We start from the raw sequence: 21,279 nt of genomic DNA on the forward strand, positions 1-21,279 counted from the left end.
AAAAATGAGCTGTAGGGACCTCATCAAGATAAAAACCTTCTGCACTGCAAAGGAAACAATCAACAAAACAAAAAGACAACAGATGAAATGGGAAAAGATATTTGCAAATGACGTATCAGACACAGGGCTAGTATCCAAACACCTATAAAGAACTCACCAAACGCCACACCTGAAAACAAATAATCGGGTGATGAAATGGGCACAAGACATGAATAGGTACTTTTCGAAAGAAGACATCCAGATGGCCAACAGACATATGACAAGATACTCAGCATCACTCCTCATCAGAGAAATACAAATCAAAACCACACTGAGATTCCACTTCACATCGGTCAGAGTGGCGGAAATGAACAAATCAGGACACTATGGATGCTGAAGAGGATGGGGAGAAACAGGAACCCTCTTGCATTGTTGGTGGGAAGAAAAACTGGTGCAGCCACTCTGGAAACACTGTGGAGGTTCCTCACCACATTAAAAATAGATCTACCCTATGACGCAGCCATAGCACTACTAGAATTCAGGGGATTCAGGAGTGCTGATGCACAGGGGACTCGTACCCCATAGTTTATAGCAGCATTTTCAACAATAACCACATGATGGAAAGAGCCTAAATGCCTGTCAATGGACAAATGGATAAAGATGAGGTTTCTATATACAATGGAATACTACTTGGCAATGAGAAAAGATGAAATCTGGCCATTTGTGGCAACGAGGAAGGAACTGCAGGGTGTTCTGCCAAGTGAAATAAGTCAGGCAGAGAAAGACAGATACCATATGTTTTCATTCATATGTGGATCCTGAGAAACTTCACAGGAGACCAGAGGGGAGGGGAAAGGGGGAAACGAGTTGCAGAGAGGGAAGGAGGCATACCCTAAGGGACCCTTAAATACTGAGAACAAACTGAGGGTTGATGGGGGGTGGGGGAGAGGGGAAAGTGGGTGATGGCCATGGAGGAGGGCACCTGTGGGGATGAGCACTGGGTGTTGAATGGAAACCAATTTGACAATAAATTATATTGAATACAAGAAAAAAGAAAAGATGCTCAAAGTCACTCCTCATCAGGGGACTACAAAGCAAAACCACACTGACATGCCACCTCACACGGATCAGAGCGTGCCTGTGGGTGGGCGGTCAGCACTGCTGCTTTGCTGGGACACAGTGTGTCCTCCAAAAGCGACAAGGGGTGGGGGGTCTCGCGCTTTGGGAAACATGGACAATCAGGAGCAGCGAGGCTGCAACGTAGCTCAGGGTGTCCCGAAGCTGGTCCAAACGTGGCCCATCAGCGTCACTGGGGCTCTTACAGGCTCTCGAGCCCCTGTTGGTAGACGAGGAGGGGGGTTGGTGAGGGGGTTGGAAAGAGCACAGACTTGGGTTATGATTGCACGGAGGCCCGCCCATGCATATTTTTGGGGGTGGTTTTGGCTTCTTGGCTACTTTTCTAGAGCAGTTTTAGCAAAGGTGAGAGGATCCTCCAGAGATTTCACACACATACTGCCCTTACTGACGCACAGCCCTTCCCCTGAGCAGGTATCAGAACCCCCCACCAGGGCGAGGCCTTTGTCACAGCCCCAAACCTGTGCTGATGTGTGTCCATCGCCCAAGGTCAGCAGCTGAGATCGGATTCGCCTCTGACGTTGTACCCCAATGCGTCCGGGCGGGTGTGTGTTGAGAAGTCTCTGCCGGTGCAGCGTCCCACCCGGTAGTCTTTCCGCCCTGACGCAGTAGGTTCCGTTGGTGCTGGCGCCACAGCGCATTTGCCAGGCGGAGAGGTGGGCGGGAGGCCGGTGGCTCTTGCCGGCGGTAGGAGCCCGCATGCGCTGTGGAGGACGAGGGAGGTGCTCTTCTGAGCATCCGGCTTCTCCCTTGCTGGAAGTCTTCCACCTAGGAGGATGTCGCCCTGGGGCCCCTGTTTCTCGGAAGACTGTCCCGATCGAGGCACGTGAGTTCTGGTGGACCCACCGCCGCTCGGACACCCGCAGAGGCCACAGTGCCTGCCGTGAGAGGCCGGGTGGCTCGGGGCGCCCTGGTTCTGCTCACTTGGGGGACAGCATTAGTCACCATCGGGCGGAAGGCCGGCCTGCCCGTGTGGACGCCCGCAGGCTCCTGTGAGTTGTGGTGGCCGCTCTGTGGCGGCAGGGTGTGTGTGGGGGCGCCTCCCGTGGCAGTACTGGCTTAACCGCTCGGCAGGCGGTAAGGGCCCTTCTCCCTGCAGGTAGTGGCTTCTGGGAGGTTCTCCGGGTGCCCGACTCAGCCGCGGCTGTCGTGTAAGCAGTGTGCCGCCTGCCCTTGCAGAGGCTGTCGGAGACCTTCCCGCCTTGTCCGTCCCCTGACCCCGCACAGGCTGCACACGTTCTGTCCCCCGAGGCGGCTGCCACGAACAAAGGCCACCTTAGGCCCTTGCGTCCTCTGGGCCAGGCCCTAGAGAGTTTGGTGAGCTGGGGAAACCCTATAGAAATTGGGAAGTTGATGAGAAGAAGGGGAGAGTGTCCTTTGTTCCCTGGGTCAGTGTTTCTGAGACTCGGTGGTGTCGGGACACTTGGACATCAGGGGAATATTGAGGGCCCCAGAGAGCCTTCGAGTGTGGGGGTTGTGTCTCTTGATCTCTACTGTGGTGAGGTTAAACTGAGAATTGAAGCGGGCGCCTGGGTGGCTCTCTGTGTTACGGGTACAACTCTGGCTTAGGTGGTGATCTCACAGTTGATAGTTTAGAGCCCCATGTGGGGCTCTGTGTTCCCAGCTGCCAGCCTGGACTTGTCTCAGATTCTCTGTGTCCCTCTCCCTCTGTCCCTCCCCTCACGTGCCGTGTGTTTCTCTCTCTAAAACAAACATTAAGGAAACCAAACCAAATCTGAGCATCTCAGATGTGATGAATTCACTTAAAGAAAATAAATTAGTACAGATTAACGTACTCATACCTTTCATGCACAAAATACGTACATTTTCAGAACAACGCTGTGTAGAAGCATGGCATTGGCATTGGCATTGGCTTAGTGCAAGATCTTTATTCTTCCAGCTGCTTCTGCATTCAGTGTCTTGTGGCCAATTATGTTTAGGAAGGTGATGTGGACTCCCCCAGATGAACAGCTGGAGGCGAGGAGGGTGTGGCGGTAGCTCCTGGGGTGTCTGGATGCACTTTCCTGATTCCGCATTCAGATGGGTGGGGCTTCCTTGCTTCTCTTGCGGGTTAGCAGCCCGCACAGAGCTGCATTTTTGTGTGGCATGCGGTGGACGTTTGGAACATCCTAGACCACTACTTTCAGCTGATCTTCCATATCTTCCACTCAGCAAACACAGTCTTGGAACCACCACCTGGATGAAGAAATGGAACCTTACCGTGCTTCCTACCTCCTACTGACTCCCACCGAACGTCCCCCAAAGGTAACCACGGTCTTGACTTTCACCAGCGATTGCTTTGGCTTGTTCTTCGCTTCATGTTGAGCTAACCCTTGAGCGCTGTGTGTGCGCAATGCACCTGCTTTCCTTGTGTGGCTGTGCTGGTCCTCCCCTGCTGTCGAAGGCCCAGTGTGTGAGGACAGCACGGTTTTTTCTTTCTCCTGTGTGTGCTCCGGTTTGTGCAGAGGCTGCCTGCAGATCCACATGCACCGTATTGGTTTGCCATGGAGGAGCAGGGTGTGAGTGGTGGCATGTGTCTGTTCCCCATGAGCAACAGCGTGTGGGAGCTCAGGGCTGGCTGATGCCTGGTATTTCGTCTTCTCGTGTGTTAGCTGCTTGCTGGGGCTCAGGTGCTGGGAGGTATGGTGTATTCGTGGGACCCGCCGCTGTGTGTGTGTCTTGGCCACTTACGTGTTTCTTTTGTGAAATAATTGCCTTTTGGAAGCCACTTTGTGATTAGGTTGTGTGTTTTGGTTTTTGTTGATTTGAATGAGTTCTTTCTATGTGTGTGGAATCCATCTGTGAATGGCGGAGGTTTTCGCATTCTTGTGTATGTCTGCCTTACATTCTCTGTGTTGCCTTATCGTAAGTTTCTTTTGTTTCTATCCAATAGTATAACCATTTGTATGTTTCTTGCCTTGGATTGGCTAGGGCCTCCAGTACTGTGTTGAATGGAAGTGGTGAGAGTAGGTGTCCTTGTCTCCTTCCAGATACTAGAGAGAAGGGTTTCATAATTTTTTGTAAACTTAATATATTTTTTTAAATTTTTTTTTCAACATTTATTTATTTTTGGGACAGAGAGAGACAGAGCATGAACGGGGGAGGAACAGAGAGAGAGGGAGACACAGAATGGGAAACAGGCTCCAGGCTCCGAGCCATCAGCCCAGAGCCCGACGCGGGGCTCGAACTCACGGATGGCGAGATCGTGACCTGGCTGAAGTCGGACGCTTAACCGACTGCGCCACCCAGGCGCCCCGTAAACTTAATATATTTTAAAGTTTCTTTCTTTCTTTCTTTCTTCTTTAGAGAGCATGCATGGGAAGGGGAGTGAGAGGGGGGAAAGCGAGTGGATCCCAAGCAGACTCCGCACTGTCAGCACAGAGTCTGATGCGAGGCTTGAACTCATGAACCATGAGATCATGGCCTGAGCTGAAATCAAGAGTCAGACGCTTCACTGACTAGAAGCCACTCAGGTGCCCCAAAGAGTTCAGTATTTTACCACTACATATGACACTTTCCGTGGCATTACTGGTAGATAGTTGGATCAAATCATGAAAATTCTCCTCTGTTTTTAGTTTGCTCTGATTTTTTAACAATCATCAAAAAATAATAATACTAAATTTTCTGAAATGTGTTTTGTGCATCTTTGGGGACAAGTGATTTGTTTCAATGTTGTGGTTTAACTTAAAACAAGTTTTGCCCGTCTAGAATAAATCAAACCTCATGTCTATGCATTCTCTTTTCACTGGATTGCATTTGTAAATAGTGTGCTTTGGATCCTTGCATGTGTATTCAAAAGAGAGGTGGGTGTTCCCTTGCACCCTGTTGTGCTGTCCTTGCTGGGGTTTGGGTTACAGGTCGTGCTGGCATCCTAAAACAACGTAGGAAGAAGCACTCCTTGTGCTTTCCCAGAAGAGTTTTTGTGTGTGTTCTTTTCTTTTGGGAAGAAGTGCTAGGCCAACAGCTGGTGTAGGGTTTTCCTTGTGAGAAGGGTTTTCATTGCAGATTCCTTTCTTAAGTGGAAATAGGATTTTTCTGATTTCCCATATCTTCTTGTGTCTATTTAGATGAGGCATTTTGTTTTCTAGGAATTTGCTCAGACCTCCCAAACTTTCCAAGGAGTAAGTGTCAACTGGTTTCTAATATCCCTCCTATCTGCAGCATCTGGTGTGATATTTGCTTTAGAACTTCTTATTATTGGTACTTTGTGCTTTGTTTCTTCTTCATAGAACCAACTTGGGCTTTTTTTTTTATTTCTGTCATTTACTATTTGTTTCCTGCAGCACTGATTTCTGCCCTTTTGTTTTCCATCTACTTGGTGATTGTTTGCTGTCCCATCTTGTAGTTCTTGAACTAAATCCTTCATTTGATTTTTAGCCTTTGTTCCTTTCCAGTATGTGTATTGTATTTATTTGCTTATTAGTTTGTTAATTCATTTTAGAATGAGAGCATGAGCACGGCAGAGGGTCAGAGGGAGAGGAGAGGGAGAGGGAGAGAGAGAGAGAGAGAGAGAGAGAGAGGAGAGAAATCTCAAGCAGGCTCCTCACTCAGTGTGGAGCCTGGCTGGGGATCAATCTTGTGGCCATGAGATCATACCCTGAGCCAAAATCAAGAGTGGGTCACCAAGCAACTGAGGTATCCTATGATATTTGTATTCTAAAGCTATGAGTCTCCCTTTAGCACACCTTTACTGATCTCACAAGTTTTGATAAGCCAAATGTTTATTATCTTTTATGTGAAACTATTTCCTAACTTTCATTGTGGCATCTTTTTCTTAATTCATCACAATGATTGGGAGCATAACACATCTTGATGTTTCAGGGGATTTTCTCATTCTCTTTGTGCGGATTTCTAGCTTAATTCCATGAAGGTATCTGTCTCAGTGTTTTGGGGTGGTTGTAACAAAATACCATAGACTGGCTGCCTAATAAGAAACAGAAACTTCTTTCCTACAGTTGAGGAGACTGGGAAGTTCTCAAGATCAAGGCATCTGCAGATTCAGGGTCAGGTGAGAGTCAGCTTCCTGGTTCTTCAACAGCCTGCTTCTCCCTGTCCTCCTGTGGTGGCAGGGGTGACAGTGCTCTCTCAGCCGCCCAGGACTGGTCATCACCGGAAGTCTCCCTGTCTTCATCCCATCACTGTGGGCGTGATGAATTGTTGGGGGAATTGAACTGTGAATCTAATGCAATCCGTCAATATGCCCTGTAGTATTTCAGTCCTTTGAGATGAGCTGACTTTCCTAATGGCCTGGCATATATTGGTTTTCATGAACTGTTCCTCGGGCACGTGAAAATAATGTGTATTGGGGGAATGCAGTAGTCTCTATTTATAGGTAAGATGAAGTTTGTTAATGACAGAAATCAGATTTTAGTAACCACTTGAAACCAAGTAAGGAATAGGCGAGAATGTGTTTACTAATATAACTTACAGGCATATCCAAAATATCATCTCAGTGTATAGCCGGCGTGAGAAAAAATTATGAATGATTTTGAATTCTCTTTTATCACGTCTTGAAAATGTGTTGTACATTTTATACTTTCCACACGTCGCACTTTGAGGAGCCACGTTTCAAGTACTTGCAATAGAGCACGTGACCGCATATTGAACAGCCCCGTCCCACTGCCTTGAGTTTTCTGTTGTCGTCAGTTCTGTCAGATACTGAGAGATGTATCGTCAAGTCTCCCATCGTGCTTATGGATGTGGCTCTTTTTCCTTTTCTATGTTTGTCAATTTTTCCGTAATTTGAGATTGCGTTATTAGGTATATGCAAGTTTAGAAGTCTTGTTCTCTTGGTAGATGGAACTTCCATCACGAAATGTTCCTCTTGGTCTCTAGTAGAGCTTTTTGCAATAGAGGTTACTTTCTTGGAGGGTCCCAGTGGCCACCTCAGTTTTCTGTTCGGTAGGGTTTGCCTGGGGATCTTTTCCTTCCACCTGTCTGTGATCTTACATTTTAAGGTGTACCTTCGTGAACAGCGTATGCTTGGTTTCCTTCTAATGAATTTGAGAGTCAACCTTTTGCTTGCAGCATCTGTGCACATGTCATGACTGATAGGTTAGTTTACACGTACCGTATTATTAGTTTCTTCTTTGTCCCCGCTGTTCTGTGTTCTTTTGGTCTCTAGCCTTCCTTTAGAAGTAGGAGGGAGTTTTTAATTGTACACTGATCTGTTAGGTAATTGGAATATATCTATTTCTAGAGGCAGGTGCATTTTGAACGGACCCCTGCCTGATTCAGGACTTGTATTGCTTCCCTGACACTGCTCTCTCCATTTATCTTTTCTTTGTTTTAAGATTTATTTGTTTTTTGAGAGAGATTTATATCTCTCTCAATCGGATGAGGGGCAGAGCAGAAAGGGAGACACAGAATCTGAAGCAGGCTCCAGGCTCTGAGTCATCAGCACAGAGTCTGACGCGGGTCTCCAACTCAAAAACCGTGAGATCGTGACCTGAGCCAAAGTCAGACACTCAACTGACTGAGCTACCCAGGTGCCCCTGCTCTTTTCTTTGACACTTGAACCACACTGAACTCCTCCTCACCTTTTGCTGGCTAATATTTTTAAGTTTTAGATGGATTTTGGCGTTGTTGTCATTGTTTCGTGCACTTAATGCTTGTGAAGGTTTGTTCTCATAGTTACCCTTTCTGTTGTGACATTGTTCTGCAAGCCTTGTTTTTTCATATGTCTGTCAGAGACTACATTTCTTTTCTGCAACAAGCTGCTTTAATATTGATTTTATTTTGTGTCTGTAGTTGATGTGTAGTCATGGTTTGTGTCTGTGTGTGTGTGTGTGTGTTGTTTTTGTTTCTTGTTTCTGTTTTTATTTTTGTTTTTGCTTGTTTTGCCTGAAAAACATCTTTACTTTGCCTTCACTGTGAAGAATGTTTCTGTTAGGTAAAGACTTCCAGGTTGGTGGCTATTTTAGTTCACCTTTCATACATGCCAATCCATCATCTGGCTTCATTTGCTCTTCTTGAAGAGTCAGCTGGTAGTGTTGTTGTTGTCCCATGGAAGGCGGTATCTTTGTCCTCTCATGACTGTTAACATCTTTTTGCCTCGGGTGTTCTTTGTGGAGTCACTCTCATGGTTCTTTTATCAGTTTTGATTCTTATCTTTGTAGCGAAGTGGTACTACCCATTCTGTGTTTCCTCTACTTTGTGGGTTCCTATTGGACCTTTGTACCATATCTTCTGTGTCTTTTGGGCTTCTGTATTTTCTGGACGTTTTCTCTGTGTATGGTCTAGATATATTTTTACCTAACTATCTTTCAGTTCACTGAGTCCATTCACCTGTGTCTAGTCTGATGTGAAACCCACAGACTGAGTTCTTAATGCCATTAACAAGATTTTTTAGTCTTTTAATTATGTTAGAGAGCTAGACAGACTGGGAGCAAGGGAAGAACAGAGAGAGAGGGAGACACAGATGCCGAAGCAGGCTCTAGGCTCTGCACTGTCAGCACAGAGCCCAACGCGGGGCTCAAACTCCCGAATCACGAGATCATGACCTGAGCTGAAGTCAGATGCTTAACCAACTGAGCCACTCAGGCACCTGGAGATCTTAATTTTAGCTCCGATAATTTGCAGTTTGGGAATCTGTTTTGAGTCTCTGAAAATTTCCCATTTGTCAAGAATGGTTTTTGGACAGTTGACTTTTGCATCCAATAACTCCAGTCTATGTGTCTCCTCTTGGTCTGTTTCTCTTCTTTCTTCTTTGGGTCGATATGATGTAAAACCTGTTTTTTTTATGTTTATCTATTTTGAGGGAGAAAGAAAGTGAGAGCAGGGGTGGGGGTAGAGGACAAGGGAGAGAGAGACACTGTTGAGGAGAGGCTGTTTTCTGTCAGTAGAGAGCCCAACACAGGGCTCAAACTAACAAACGTGGGCCGAAACCAAGTGTTGGTCACTGAAACGAGTAGACTGAGCTATCCAGGTGCCTCTCTTTTTTTTGTTTGCTTGTTTGTTTCTTCCCTTTTCTGATTAAAAGAATTTTTTAAAATATTATTTACTTCAGAGAGAGAGAGAGGGAGAGACAAAACTTGAAGAGGGGAGGGGGAGACAAAGTGGGAGACACAGAATCCAAAGCAGGCTCCAGGCTCTTCACTGTCACCACAGAGCCCGACGCGGGACTCAAACCATAAAGCGTCAGATCATGACATGAACCAAAGTGGGATGCTTCCCCGACTGAGCTACCGAGGCATTCCTTTCATTTCCTTGCCTTGCTTTGCCTTGCCTTGCCTTGCCTTGCCTTTCCCTTCCTTTCCTTTCCTTTCCTTTCCTTTCCTTTCCTTTCCTTTCCATTCCTTTCCTTTCCTTTCGTTTCCTTGCCTTTCCTTTCCCTCCATTTCCTTTCCTTTTCATTTTTTTCTTTTCTTTTCTTTTCTTTTCTTTCTTCTTCTTTTTTCTTTTCTTTTCTTTTTTTTGTCTTGTCTTATCTTGTCTTTTCATTTCTTCTTTGTTTTCATTTTTGTGCTGGACTGTATGGAGAAGCATAGAGGCTCTTCGTGTGCTTGTATTCCTTCAGCATTTCATCCCACACCCCAAGTGTGGCGGTTATTGGGCCCACTCAGGCGTGAGTGAGTTGAGACTGGGGCTCAGTCTTTGTAAGGTGCAGTGTGAGCTGGGCTCATGCTGTCCCCCACCCCCGTGTAGACCTCCAGGGTCTCCATTTGGAGGCCTGGAGTATTTCCGAGGACCCGTCCTTGATGCTAGGTCCCAAAGCCCAGTTATTTTCTCCACAGCACAATGAGACGATGGAAGGGTCAGCTTCTCAGGCAGTGCTTGCCGAGTGCCGGGCTCATTTTCTGTGCCTCCCTGTGCTGTCCAGAGCTCGGTTAGCTGCGACTTTGTGCTTGCCTTTCTGTTAGGTTTCCTTTGTAGCTCGTTGGTATCTTGCCTCCATTCCCTGAGGAAATTCAGAATCCTCACATGTCTTGAGGGAGAGAGAGGACTCTGAACATTAGAGTTGGCTCAGCGGGCTTCTGTGTTGGTGCACCCAGATCCTCTGCAGAGACACAACCACCCACCCTTGTTGAGCCCTTTTGTGACTCTGCACCATTGTGGTCGCCAGGCTCTGGCTGCTGTGCTCCTCGGAGACGGGGGTGGAGGCACAGCTGAGAAGAGTGTATCTGGACGAGTGAAGGGGTTAGAAGGAAATGTCGCTTACTTGTGCACCGTGGTTCCGGAAAGGCCTTTTCCGGAGAGGTCACTCGGGGGCTGAGGCTGACCGAGCACTCTCCCAGCAGTGTGACTCCGAGGCCAAAGGCTGGGGTCAAGGAGGAGCTTGGCTTTGTTGTGAGCGATGGAAGCGGAAGCAGAGCCAGGTGAGGCACCAGGCAGCTGGTGTTGGGACAGAACCTACCCCGTAAGGAGTTGGGTTTTCAGATAAGGGCCTGGGGTCATTGTGTCCTCAGGGGGAAGGACTGGCATGATGTTGTTGAATTTTTTATGTTTATTTATTTTTTTTCAATATATGAAATTTATTGTCAAATTGGTTTCCATACAACACCCAGTGCTCATCCCAAAAGGTGCCCTCCTCAATACCCATCACCCACCCTCCCCTCCCTCCCACCCCCCATCAACCCCGTTTGTTCTCAGTTTTTAAGAGTCTCTTATGCTTTGGCTCTCTCCCACTCTAACCTCCTTTGTTTTCTTCCTGTCCCCCATGGGTTTCTGTTAAGTTTCTCAGGATCCACCTAAGAGTGAAACCATATGGTATCTTTTTTTTCTCTGTATGGCTTATTTCACTTAGCATCACGCTCTCCCGTTCCATCCGTGTTGCTACAAAGGGCCATATTGCAGTCTTTCTCATTGCCACGTAGTACTCCATTGTGTATATAAACCACAATTTCTTTATCCATTCATCAGTTGATGGACATGTAGGCTCTTTCCATCATTTGGCTATTGTTGAGAGTGCTGCTATAAACATTGGGGTACAAGTGCCCCTATGCATCAGTACTCCTGTATCCCTTGGGTAAATTCCTAGCAGTGCTATTGCTGGGTCATAGGGTAGGTGTATTTTTAATTTTCTGAGGAACCTCCACACTGTTTTCCAGAGTGGCTGCACCAATTTGCATTCCCACCAACAGTGCAAGAGAGTTCCCGTTTCTCCACATCCTCTCCAGCATCTATAGTCTCTTGATTTGTTCATTTTGGCCACTCTGACTGGCGTGAGGTGATATCTGAGTGTGGTTTTGATTTGTATTTCCCTGATGAGGAGCGACGTTGAGCATCTTTACATGTGCCTGTTGGCCATCCGGATGTCTTCTTTAGAGAAGTGTCTATTCATGTTTTCTGCCCGTTTGTTCACTGGGTTATTTGTTTTTTGGGTGTGGAGTTTGGTGAGCGCTTTATAGATTTTGGATACTAGCCCTTTGTCCGATATGTCATTTGCAAATATCTTTTCCCATTCTGTTGGTTGCCTTTTAGTTTTGTTGGTTGTTTCCTTTGCTGTGCAGAAGCTTTTTATCTTCATAAGGTCCCAGTAATTCATTTTTGCTTTTAATTCCCTTGCCTTTGGGGATGTGTCGAGTAAGAGATAGCTACGGCTGAGGTCAGAGAGGTCTTTTCCTGCTTTCCTCTCTAGGGTTTTGATGGTTTCCTGTCTCACATTCAGGTCCTTTATCCATTTTGGGTTTATTTTTGTGAATGGTGTGAGAAAGTGGTCTAGTTTTAACCTTCTGCATGTTCCTGTCCAGTTCTCCCAGCACCATTTGTTAAAGAGGCTGTCTTTTTTCCATTGGATGTTTTTCCCTGCTTTGTCAAAGATGAGTTGGCCATACGTTTGTGGGGCTAGTTCTGGGGTTTCTATTCTATTCCATTGGTCTATGTGTCTGTGTTTGTGCCAATACCATGCTGTCTTCATGATGACAGCTTTGTAGTTGAGGCTAAAGTCTGGGATTGTGATGCCTCCTGCTTTGGTCTTGTTCTTCAAAATTACTTTGGCCATTTGGGGCCTTTTGTGGTTCCATATGAATTTTACGATTGCTTGTTCTAGTTTCGAGAGGAATGCTGGTGCAATTTTGATTGGGATTGCATTGAATGTGTAGATAGCTTTGGGCAGTATTGACATTTTGACAATATTTATTCTTCCAATCCATGAGCACGGAATGTCTTTCCATTTCTTCATATCTCCTTCAATTACCTTCATAAGCTTTCTATACTTTTCAGCATACAGATCTTTTACATCTTTGGTTAGAGTTATTCCTAGGTATTTTATGCTTCTTGGTGCAATTGTGAATGAGATCAGTTCTTTATTTGTCTTTCTGTTGCTTCATTGGTAGTGTATAAGAATGCAACTGATTTCTGTCCTTTGATTTTGTATCCTGCAACTTTGCTGAATTCATGTATCAGGCCTAGCAGACTTTTGGGGGAGTCTATCAGATTTTCCATGTATAGTATCACGTCATCTGCAAAAAGGGAAAGCTTGACTTCATCTTTGCCAATTTGGATGCCTTTGATTTCCTTTTGTTGTCTGATTGCTGATGCTAGAACTTCCAACACTATGTTAAACAACAGCGGTGAGAGTGGGCATCCCCGTCGCGTTCCTGATCTCAGGGAAAAAGCTCTCAGTTTTTCCCCATTGAGGATGATGTTAGCTGTGGGCTTTTCATAAATGGCTTTTATGATGTTTAAGTATGTTCCTTCTATCCCGACTTTCTCAAGGGTTTTTATTAAGAAAGGGTGCTGAATTTTGTCAAAGGCCTTTTCTGCATCGATTGACAGGCTCATATGGTTCTTATCTTTCCTTTTCTTACTCTGATGTATCACATTGTTTGATTTGCGAATGTGGAACCAGCCCTGCATCCCAGGAATGAATCCCACTTGATCATGTTGGGTTATTCTTTTTATATGAGGTTGAATTCGATTTGCTCGTATCTCATTGAGAATTTTTGCATCTATATTCATCAGGGATATTGGCCTGTAGTTCTCTTTTTTTACTGGGTCTCTGTCTGGTTTAGGAATCAAAGTAATACTGGCTTCATAGAATGAGTCTGGAAGTTTTCCTTCCCTTTCTATTTCTTGGAATAGCTTGAGAAGGATAGGTATTATCTCTGCTTTAAACGTCTGGTAGAACTCCCGTGGGAAGCCATCTGGTCCTGGACTCTTATTTTTGGGAGATTTTTGATAACCGATTCAATTTCTTCGCTGGTGATGGGTCTGTTCAAGCTTTCTCTTTCCTCCTGATTGAGTTTTGGAAGAGTGTGCGTGTTTAGGAATTTGTCCATTTCTTCCAGGTTGTCCAATTTGTTGGCATATAATTTTTCATAGTATTCCCTGAGAATTGTTTGTATCTCTGAGGGATTGGTTGTAATAATTCATTTTCATTCATGATTTTATCTATTTGGGTCATCTCCCTTTTCTTTTTGAGAAGCCTGGCTAGAGGTTTGTCAATTTTGTGTATCTTTTCAAAACACCAACTCTTGGTTTCATTGATCTGCTCTACAGTTTTTTTTAGATCCTATATTGTTTATTTCTGCTCTGATCTTTCTTATTTCTCCTCTTCTGCTGGGTTTAGGCTGCCTTTGCTGTTCTGCTTCTATTTCCTTTAGGTGTGCTGTTAGATTTTGTATTTGGGATTGCTCTTGTTTCTGGAGATAGGCCTGGATTGCAATGTATTTTCCTCTCAGGACTGCCTTCGCTGCATCCCAAAGCGTTTGGATTGTTGTATTTTCATTTTCGTTGGTTTCCATATATTTTTAAATTTCTTCTCTAATTGCCTGGTTGACCCACTCATTCTTTAGTAGGGTGTTCTTTAACCTCCATGCTTTGGGAGGTTTTCCAGACTTTTTCCTGTGGTTCATTTCAAGCTTCATAGCCTTGTGGTCTGAAAGTATGTATGGTACAATTTCAATTCTTGTATACTTATGAAGGGCTGTTTTGTGACCCAGTATATGACCTATCTTGGAGAAAGTTCTATGTGCACTCGAGAAGAAAGTATATTCTGTTGCTTTGGGATGCAGAGTTCTAAATATATGTGTCAAGTCCATCTGATCCAATGTATCCTTCAGGGCCCTTGTTTCTTTATTGACCGTGTGTCTAGATGATCTATCCATTTCTGTAAGTGGAGTGTTAAAGTCCCCTGCAATGACCACATTCTTATCAATAAGGTTGTTCATGTTTATGAGGAATTGTTTTCTACGTTTGGGGGCTCCTGTATTCGGTGCATAGACATTTATAATTGTTAGCTCTTCCTGATGGATAGGCCCTGTAATTATTATCAAATGTCCTTCTTCATCTCTTGTTACAGCCTTTGATTGAAAGTCTAGTCTGTCTGATATAAGTATGGCTACTCCAGCTTTCTTTTGGCTTCCAGTAGCATGATAAATAGTTCTCCATCCTCTCACTCTCAATCTAAAGGTGCCTGTGTGGCTCAGCTGGTTAAGTGACTTTCGCTCAGGTCATGATCACACTGCTTGTGAGTCTGAGGCCAGCATTGGGCTGGCTGCTGTCTGCGTGGAGCCTGCTTTGGGTCCCCTGTCACCCTTTCTATCTGCCCCTATCTCACTCACACACAATCGTTCTCTCTCTCTCTCTCTCTCCCTCTCTCTCTGAAAATCTAACAAACAGGGGTGCCTGGTAGTTCAATCATTTAAGCATCTGAGTCTTGCTTTCAGCGCAGGTCATGATCTCACACTTCGTGAGTTTGGGCCTCCCGTTGGGCTCAGCGGTGACAATGGGGATTCTGCTTGGGATTCTCTCTCTCCCTAGCCCTCTGCCCTTCCACAACTCATACTGTTTGTGTCTCTTTCAAAAATAAATAAATGTACCTGCAAAAACGTAAAAAACACCCAAACCAACGAGCTATTGAGAAACCAATATTTTAACAGAGGTGAGGAGTTTGGTTTCTTTCCTTTTGGTATTTGACTTTTGATAGTCTTGAGAAATATTTTTCACATCATAACACATTGACGGCAGCCTGGCAATAGAGCCTGTAAGTTGCCTTTGGGGGTGGCTGGAGGTCTCTCTGCAGTCCAGGGCCCTGTGCTCTGGGGGAAGGTTACAGTCGTTTATTTAAAAAGACACGAAGTGTTGATTTCTCCTTATACAACACCAGGACTGATTTACTCCCACACCACTACTTAAGACTGTCTTCGTTGCCATAAGAACACTCGAGTGTGACGAGAATAGGACACGTGAAAGGGTGCGGTGGGACTGTCCTAGCGTGTAGCACTGTCCGCAGCTTAAAGACTGTTTTGAAAACAAAAAGGTAGTATCTTCTATAGCAGGAAGGTGATTTCACAAAGACAGTGCGGCAGGTCCAGTCAGCCCAGGACTGTCCTGACTTGTGCCCGGTCAGGGTCCTGGCACAAATATGGCCCTGCCTCCTTTACCGCCTGGGGCAGCCGTCTGGGCAGGGGGCCCCCAATGGCTCTCAGGAATGGGGGTAAACAGCTGTAAACAAACTTGCAGAGTGAGGTCATTTTAAAGGGCTGGTAACCTTACTATATATTTTTGGTTTTCATTTCACAATGTGTCCTGTAATTTCCCAGGATGATGATAGAAGCTTCAGGAGGGCACCTTCTTAGAGATAGCAATGTAGATCAAGACACTGTTGACTTACCTGCTGGGTCAGCAGAGACTCTCCCTGCAGGCTTCTGGGTCACTTCCTCTCTGTCCTCTATGCAGCCAGAGAAGATGCTGCTGGTCTGTATGTGACGTGCTGCTCTGCCCCAGCCTCTTGGCGGAGGTATGGGAGGCTCTTGGGTTGGAATGTGAACACTGATGGAGAATGGCCGACTTAATATGTAACAAGGCGTTCAGATGCTGCGGCATGCTCAGGCTCAAATGATCTAAGGTTACTCCTCACTTCTGCTTATCAAAGTTTCACAGTGAAAGAGATTTTTTTAACTTTTCTATCTGATGGAATATTAGCGTATTCTCTCAACTACTACAACTAGGCATCGTGGGTGTCCTCAGAGCGTTGGACCAGCCTCAGAGCGACACTTGCAGAGCTACGTATGTGATCGGCAGCCCTGGCCCCTCTTTCACAAGATGGCAGATGGACACGGCGAAAGTGTTTTCATGGCCTCTACTGCCCCATTGCTATTTGAGAGTGAACTCCCGGGGACTCCCCCGGCTGCTTGCGGGTGGAGAGAAACCCACTCAGAAGTGCCCCGGGAGCCCTCAGTGGTTGCTGCTGTGGTTTAGAATGTGTGTGGCTGTATTTGTGCCCTCATGTGCTATTTTAAGACTAACCACATGCTGCATTTGCACGCTGTCCCTTGTGTTGCTTGGAGCAGGCATAGTATCTGCACCACAGAGGCTGGATTCAGCCAGTCATGTCTTAATCCTGCCGACGCCTCCTGTTGGTGAGTAGAGGGCACCGTCCATGCAGGCCACAGTCGGACACCCCGTGTCCTGTCTGCACAATGTCCATGTGAGCCAGGACAGCCGCAGCAGGCTCACTTAGGGACTTTCAGAAATACACAGACACGCAGACGCACATAGACAGACACACACACATACACACACATGCACACACACACACATGCACACACACACACACACACACACAAACACATGAGCTTCTCTACACCTGCTAAGAGGATTCTGGTGTTTGTGTGCTTACACTTAAGAGGTTGGTGTGTTCTCAGTTTTTCCGGAGAAAACTGTATTTCCACTCTTTTCGTAAAAAAAGAAGTTTGGCTTCAGTGTCTGCTAATGTCTTTTGTGGTAGGGAGGCAGGATTGCTGTCAGAGCAGTAGGAGATTTTCCAGGTCTGAGCTGACCTTCCCGGTCGTTCGGGAGCAAGTGGCACTGGCCTTTGCCTGGTCCGGTGGAGCTCCTAGGTCAGCAGGCCCTGGCTGGCTTGTTTTACGCACACCTTCGTGAATGAACCAGGCCCAAGAGGATTCTAGTCCTCACGTGAGTGACGCTGGTGGCCTCTCAGTTGAGAGATTAGCTTTTAAAAGCGGAAGCACATTGCCCTCTGAGGGGTGAGTTTGAACTTGGAGATTTTGGGTGTGGGCCCCGGAGTCCAGCCCTCTTCTCCCTGATCTGAGGGCCTCGGGGGGTGGGCTTTGTTCTCCTCTCATTCTGTTTTCCTCTCTCAGCCACAGTGTTTGATTGTTGGGAGCTCCTGGCTGAAGGCCAGGTGGAGCCTATGACACTTGAACTTAGGGTAGTGAGTTTGAGCCCCATTTTGGAGTGGAGATTACTTAAAATCCTGAAAAAAAAAGAATAGTTGATTGATTCCTTCATCTTGTTTTTTTTTTTTTTAATTTGGTAACTTTCAGTCTTAAGCCAGTATGAACTCAATCGAATAATTCTCATTGGTAATGCAAAATGCTTCATATGTTCTCTAGATTCTCAAATCTCTTCAGCCAGGAAGGTCTTTGGGGAGGGGGGGCACGTGCTAGGCCCCACCTGGGGCCCTGGAAGGTGCTTTTCGGGCTGATGTCTTAAGACTGATTGTTTCCTTTATCTTGCAGTTTACCCACACTGCTTCTACCGATGGTCTTGCAGCACGCAGAGCCCAGCAGTGACTACATTTGAAACTTCAACCAGATCTTTCATCTGTTAATCCTTGTTATATGGACCCTGAGATATTTTATTACAGTATTTAATTACTGAAAAATTCGTGAATAGGATCGAGAAACTCATTTAGCATTTAATGTTTCGTACATTTCTGTAAATTTGTCACTCCCTATAGATAGTTCCTTACTTTCATATATATCCGGGCTATAAATATCCTTTGGAATCAATTGATGTTCTTATATCTCAGTTTAGTCTTTCAAGTGTATGTACTATCATGGTTGTATGTATAAATGCTACGACAAATACAGGGCTTTTATAACCTGTGCACGTATTGTAATTATCATTGTTTAATTGTTTGTTAAGAAACTCTGACAGAGAAAAGGATTTTACCACGTTTGCAAAATCACCGTGACACAGCCTGCATTATCCTTTACGAATGTCCCTTAGCTCTACACCCATGGTTTTGATATAATCAGACTTAATTTGCAGCAATTGTCATTGTATTTTAATGACTCACCTTGACTACACTTTTTCTAGCAAGAAATGCTTTCTTCTGCAGTGTGAACAGATTAAAAATATCTGGTGTTAACTATCAGCTAAAGAAACTTGGAGTGGAAAGCTGATGGAAACACTGTGAAAATCTCCCAGGCCGGTATGCTGTTTCTGAGCCTGGTCCCTGGGGGCCTGGGCAGTTTGCCTGGAGTGACCCGCACAACCTGGGAGCTGAGGCCCCAGAAAGCCTGGGTGGGGCAACCTGGCCACCTCTTCCCCAAAACCCTGTCTGCCCCCTTCTCCCCCCCAACCCGAACCTTAGACCCCTGGCAGCAGAACTCTCAGAGGACCAATCAGGGTGCACTTGTCTCCCACCTCGGGCCAGGGTGCTGGGTGCTCAGCACAGAGCAAGATGCAAGATCCTGGAAACAATGTAGTGCAACTCTAATAAAGGCCTTATTGTTCTTACGGAAATCAGCTGTTTAGATTTGTTTGTAAACAAGTTTAAGGAGTGGACCTCATTTTCCATTTGTGGATTTTATTTAATTTTTTTATGTTGCTTTATTATTGAAAGACAGAGAGACAGAGCATGAGCATGGATGCTGCAGAGAAAGGAGAAGACAGAGAATCCGAAGCAGGCTCCAGGCTCCAAGCTGTCTGTCAGCACGGGGCCCGACGTGGGGCTCGAACTCACAAACTGTGAGATCATGACCTGAGCTGAAGTCGGACGCTTAAGTGACTGAGCCACCCAGGCGCCCCATCTCCATGTGTAGATTTTGAGGAGACAGCCATTTCAGATTATACAAGTAGCCAACGTAACTTATAATTTTGAGGTGGCATATAAAAAAGCCACCCAGGAATGTGCTCAGATCATGGTGCCTTATTTCTTATGCAGCTGGTACAGAGATAGAAACGACATGTCTCTTTACATGTCGTTTCTGCTTTTCATTGGACGTTTGACAGTTTCCCTGTGTCTTTCTATTAATCTTTTGTGAACTTCCTGATTGTATGACAGAGTAGGTACCGTCTACTTTGAACTATTTTTTTCACGGAATTATTTGCTGGCTTTCAAGGCAGTAGTGGAGCGTTTCCCACTGCCAATAAAGACTAGTGAGAATAAGCTGCCATTGACTTGAGAAGTGGCAGCCGTGGTTTTCTCTGGTGCTCGGGGCCATGAAGGCACTTGTGCCACGTGGAAGTAGTAGTGTGGAAACCAGCTGATAGAATACCACAGCTGGAAGTGGAAGTTCAGGACAGGGGTGTCCTCCACAGGAGGGCCAAGTGCCCAGACCCTAGGGTGGCGGCCCCGGAATCAGTGCAGCCGGGGGCCCAGGCAATAGGCCAACAGGGCAGGGCGACTCTTCCACGGTCAGGGCCAGCTGAGGCTGCTCTTCCTCCAGGACCCCAGGAGACTGGAGTGTGTGCGTGTGCGCATGTGTGTACAGGCGCGTGCTTTCCACCCAGTCTCCACTCCTCTTCCATCCCGTATGTGGGCTTTCCTGTCCTGCTGCTGTCCTCTCAAGGTCCCAAGAAGTGCCCAGGGCTGCATCCTTCCCCATCGTCTCAGCCCCTGGCACCCACTAGGCTCCTTCTCCCGAAGCTCAGACCCAGTGCTGAGTCTTACACCAGCCGGTGTGGCAGGCGGGAGGGTCTGCCCGCACCGGGGGCTGGCAGCCACCACCAGGCCAACTCATGAGGCTCTGGCACAAGATCCCTGTCGCTCAGGCGACTCTGGGACGGTTCCTTCCCTCCCCGCCACAGAGAGGCTGCACACAGGGTTTGGGGGACACGCACCGGGGCACCTCCAGCAGTTAGAGGGTACGTTGGCCTGTCCTGTGCAACCGGTGGCCACCGTCCCACAGGCTTGGAGTGTCTTTGGTGTGTCCGGCCAGCCATCCTCAGAGGAGGCGAACAGAACCTTTCTCCACTGGCGCTGAGGGGTGCCCCACAGCCCAGCCTCCAGGCCTTAGCGCCATGCGTCTGGTTTCCAGGCCAGGATGCTCTCGGAAAATTAGGTAAAAGCTATTTTTAAACTTATAATGTGAACAAAATAATGGAAATTGCTTTAAAAATCATTAACTAGGGGTGCCTGTGTGGCTCAGTTGGTTGAGCGTCTGCCTCTTGATCTCGGCTCAGGTCATAATCTCACGGTTTGTGCGGTTTGAGCATGGCATCGGTCTCTGCGCTGACAGCACGGACCCTGCTTGGCATTCTCTCTCTCCCTCCCCCGCTCACGCAAGTGCTTGCTCTCAAAATGAACGTAAAGGAAAATAAAAAATAAAAAAATTTAACTTGTAATTAAAGCAGTGACTAAGGGATTGTCACGTTGCACAAATAGAGGGTTGAGGATGTCTTCATCTCCAACACCTTATTTTCTTTTTTACGTTACCTTTTAAATTTTGTGAAAGTTGTGTTCATTTCGACAGGGACAGAGAGAGAGAGACGAGGAGGAGGGGCAGAGACAGAGGGAGAGAGAATCCAAAGCAGGTTCCTCACTGTCAGCACAAACCCGACATGGGACACAACTCTCACCAACAAAAAGGTCATGATGTGAGCTGAAATCAAGAGTCAGAAGCTACACAGACTGAGCCACCCAGGTGCCCCTAATTTCGATTTATTTTTTAAGATTTTAAGCAACGTCTGCACAGACCCATGACCCTCCTACAAGAGTTGTATACTCCCCTGAGTGGCAGCTGAGTGACCCTGTTTTTTTTACTTTTTCAAATGTTTTAATGTTGGTTTATTTTTGAGAGGGAGAGAGAGACACACACACAGAATGTGACTGGGGGAGGGGCAGAGATAGAGGGAGATACAGAATCCAAAAAAGGCTCCATGCTCTTGGCTTTCAGTACAGAGCCTGACGCAGGGCTTGAACTCACCAGTGGTAAGATTATGACCTGAACGGAAGTTGGACACTCAACTAGCTGAGCCACCCAGGGGCCCCTGTTTTTAACGTTTTGCCCAAAGTGCCACCACACTCATTATTTCAAGAGAAACTGTGGTTGCCCCCACCTTGGTTTTTACTCCCCTCCCTACCCCATGTGATACTATTCTAACCATTTCCTCCCCTTGCTTCCCTACAAACTCATTTGTGGCCAGTGTGAGCCCTGGCAAATCCATTTCAGATCTACCCGGTGGCATCTAGGTAATAAAGCGATATGTATTGCTCAGCCACGTGGATTGCAAGGAGGACAACACAAA

General features: G+C 46.3%; 1 long non-coding RNA gene across 1 annotated transcript in view; it reads left to right on the forward strand.

Annotated features, from left to right (window-relative positions):
• The window catches only part of LOC125147850 (uncharacterized), a 31,961-nt gene extending 14,250 nt beyond the window's left edge, over window positions 1–17,711 (forward strand). Inside the window, exon 3 of the long non-coding RNA XR_007145318.1 lies at window positions 17,541–17,711. This is a non-coding gene — a long non-coding RNA (uncharacterized LOC125147850). The remainder of the gene's footprint in view (window positions 1–17,540) is intronic.
• Window positions 17,712–21,279: the final 3,568 nt, after the last annotated feature.

The sequence above is a fragment of the Prionailurus viverrinus genome, chromosome D2 (assembly GCF_022837055.1).
Source record: "Prionailurus viverrinus isolate Anna chromosome D2, UM_Priviv_1.0, whole genome shotgun sequence".
In the NCBI taxonomy this organism is placed as follows: Eukaryota; Metazoa; Chordata; class Mammalia; order Carnivora; family Felidae; genus Prionailurus; species Prionailurus viverrinus.